This window comes from Myotis yumanensis, unplaced genomic scaffold, assembly GCF_028538775.1.
Source record: "Myotis yumanensis isolate MYYU_CA2020_CCGP unplaced genomic scaffold, mMyoYum1.0.hap1 SCAF_2, whole genome shotgun sequence".
Classification (NCBI taxonomy): Eukaryota; Metazoa; Chordata; class Mammalia; order Chiroptera; family Vespertilionidae; genus Myotis; species Myotis yumanensis.
This window is the reverse complement of record NW_027223753.1, coordinates 142942462-142945977: the sequence shown is the minus strand read 5'-3', so window position 1 is coordinate 142945977 and position 3516 is coordinate 142942462. Positions and strand designations below refer to the sequence as shown.

At 43.3% G+C, this 3516-nt stretch overlaps 1 pseudogene; it reads right to left on the bottom strand.

Annotated features, from left to right (window-relative positions):
- Positions 1–2475: 2475 nt before the first annotated feature.
- On the bottom strand, positions 2476–3157 carry LOC139002617 (TCF3 fusion partner homolog pseudogene; annotated as a pseudogene).
- Between the last annotated feature and the right edge of the window lie 359 nt (positions 3158–3516).

The window sequence follows — 3516 nt, the reverse complement described above, 5'->3', positions numbered from 1 at the left end:
ATTTAAATGTCTGTTTCTTCTTTCTTTCTTTGAATAACTGGTCAGGAGAAAATAATAATTACATATCAATGTTATCTTGCTAATTCTTCTAAACTCCTTTTCCTTTTTGACTACAACTTAAATTGCTGATTCGCATATTCTCTTATAAACCACCTTCCACAATTCTAGCCATACTCCAAGGTAATATGAAGTGAGAAAATGAAGAGAAAAATGAACTGACAACTATAAAGTCTATCTTCTGTAGCTGACATATGTGTTGTTACTTTTAGATATAAATATTTCATTTTAACAATCTCATAAATCCCATGAAGTTTTAGTAATTATTCTCCTTTTTCAAATAAGGAAATTGAGAATCAGGGGATTGAGCTATTATGCCTTCCCTCAAAAGGGTCCAGTAAGTGAGTAGCACCTGCCAGAATTATTAGACTCTGACATTCACCAAAATATAATTACAAATTGATTTCTCCTTTTTCTTGTCAGTTTTTACTACAAATATTTAATTATTGGGGCCAATTCCTCTACTGGAAAGTATTTTCTTTTCTTTCTCATGTAAAGAACTTATATTTAAAATATAATGCATTTATGGGCTGCATAAGCAATATATAAAGGTAGTACATGTGCTCACCATAACATTTTCAAAATTGAGCTTTTTATAAAAAATTAGGTTATCATTTTTTCTTGAGAATTGATAAGGTCTGAGGGTAGTGGACCCACATTTCTGCATGATAATAATCTATTAGATTGAACTTTGGCAGTCCCTTAAACGGGACTCTGAAGTGTGCAATAGGCTAGGTTGCCTCCTTTGTCTCACACTTGGATGCTTCCTTATTTCTGTTATGGGCCAGGACCAACAGGTTTTTTAATTTGAGATGTCTGTTTTAGATAGTATTGGTTTGCTATACAGATGGCAAGGTGCTATTACAGTGTCCTAAGAAATTATTAAAGCACACAGAATCATTTTATTTTAGAGCTTTCTGGTGCCAATGGAATAAAACTACCCCTTTATAGTGTACTCAGTAGTGGGAAAAGAGTTTACTAGTATTGTGAAAAATGCTATTGTTTAGCATTATGGTTTTTATGAACTTGAGAAGAAATTTTATGGGTTGTTTTATTTTTTTGGCTGTCAAACACTTACCTCAGTAAATGCATTATTTTCTCTGTGATTTACCTAATAAGAAATTTGATAAGCCATTTAACTTTTAAGCACTTTTAATGTTTGACCATAAGCTCTAGCAAAGAAAATAAATTTATTGTTACAGATGACAAATCACATTAGATAAAAACCAGCAAATTTTATGGCAACATCATTGATTTGTTTCTGTGGTTGATCCTGTCTATCAGATGGCACATTTAACAACATGTATAGTGACTTTTTCCGAGTTTCTACTAAATGAAGAAGAAAAAGAAAAAAAGTGTGTTAAACTTAATCAGTGGGATGAAATTAAATATAATAGACATATTTTTAGCTATTTTTCTCATGTATGATTACTTAAAATTATTCCTTTCCTCATTATTCCTACTAAGATAATTTATTCTCATTTGAATTTTTCATTATATTAAAAAAGAAAGATCACAGAAGTCTTTAATTGCAATAAAGTATTTAGGTTCTAAATCCTTCTAACACTTAACAAAAATATTCTACAAATAAGCTAGAGGTCTATAATGTATGTAGAAATGTTCTATGTATATTATCAATTTTTCCTGCAGTCAGACACAAAAATAGACTGTGTCTATTATTATAAGTACTAGAGGCCCGGTGCACAAAAATTTGTGCACTTGGGTGGGTCCCTCAGCCCGGCCTGTGCCCTCTGCAATCTGGGACCCCTTGGGGGTCCCTTCCCCTGGCTGCTGGCACCAGTTTTCCTCCAGTGCCTAGAACCCAGGCCTTCGCTCTTCGCCAGGAGGGGCCCGCGCAGTGGGTGAGGGGCTTAGCTCATTTAAAAATACTTCTGAATGTTTGGCAAATGACCCTGTAGGAATATACTTTCTGGAACATGTTGGTTGTTAAGGGCTGATTTGGGTAATCAACAAAATGTATGTTAAAATCCTAATCCCCAGAACCTCAGAATGTACCTGTATATGGAGATAAGATCTTTAAAGAGGGGATTACATTAAATTGAGGCAGTTCCAGTGGGACCCTTAGCCCATTTCACTGAAATCCTTATAAGAAGAGGAATGTTGGGGTCCTGCCCAGTAGGTCCAGGGGTTCCCAAAGGTGTGGACGGAGTCGGCGAAGAAGGAATGACACAGAGGCAGCGTTCAGGTGATCATAATAGCCAGGTTCTCTTTTTATTGTCCTGTTACATCTATATTTATACTATTTGATCCTATAAACATGCCTCTATAAGCTTTTTTTTTGCTGAGGAGAGCATGGGGTCCGTTTATTGGGGGGCTCAGTCAAAGGGGGAGCTGGCTAGGGTGGGGTTGGGCAGCAGCTTGTCTGGCCCCCGAGAAACCCAACTTGAGTCCAGAGCCTCAACCGCTTTGAAGCCAAAGTCTTCCTCCACCTTTATCTGCACAGGGGCCAGCTCCGGAGTCAGCGGGACTCCCACCTGGTGCCCTTCCTGTGGCGCTCGCTGCCTCTTCCACCCGCTGGGCCCCTCGCCAGGGGCCAGGCTGCTTGCTGGCTTCTGTGGGCGCTGGCGTCCTCCTGGGTGGGGACAGCCCCTCTTTCTCTGGAGGCTCATTCTCAGCGTTGCCTGGGGTGGGCGCGTCTGTGCCCTGACTGCCCTCATCCTCCAGTAAGATGGTGAACTGGCTGGCCCGGTAGTAGTCACCGTAGGAGTCCAGCACCTTCATGAGGAACCTCCGCTCCTGCTGGAGTCTCCGTGTTATCCTCTGTACCTGATGGAGCCTGTTCAGGACCCGCTCATTCACCTGCTTGATCTCCCTGCAGTGCAGACCCAGCGCCTGGTACTTCCTGTGATTGAGTTCCCTTTGGCACCTACCACTGTTGCTGGCCTCGGGCTGCCTCCTCCTCTTCCTCTAGCTCCTGGAGGCTGAAGCTGCCCAGACCCCCAGACAGGAACTCCACTTTGGTCTCAAGCTCGCTCTCCAGGATGTGACCACGGAACAGGGGAGGCAGCGCCAGCTCCCAGCGGAGAGGTGCTGAGAACTCCTCAAAGTTATTGGACCCCTCTCTCTGCTCCAGCTCCATTTCTCCCTGGCTCCTGGCGCAGAACTTCTGACCTTGCAAGCCTCTAGTTTAAAGTGGCTTGCAAAATGACACAGCCCATCCAATTTCACAGCCAGGCACCCAAGCCCTGGCCGCTAAGCCTCCTGGGAGTTGTAGTTCTCTATGTCTGGCTTGCCTCCCTCACCCCACCCCCATCCCAGTCCCAACTGAAAGGCCCTGCTGGCTGGTCTAACCCTGTGGCCAGGCATCTGAGTCACCTCAGGTCTTTATTCCTGTCCTGACACCGCGCCATCTGACCACGGAGACTCTCCTTTTGGGAGGCCCCTGGGTCTCCTTCTGGGTCTCCTCAGGCCAGGCACTGGATCGCGAGCCCCAGCGGC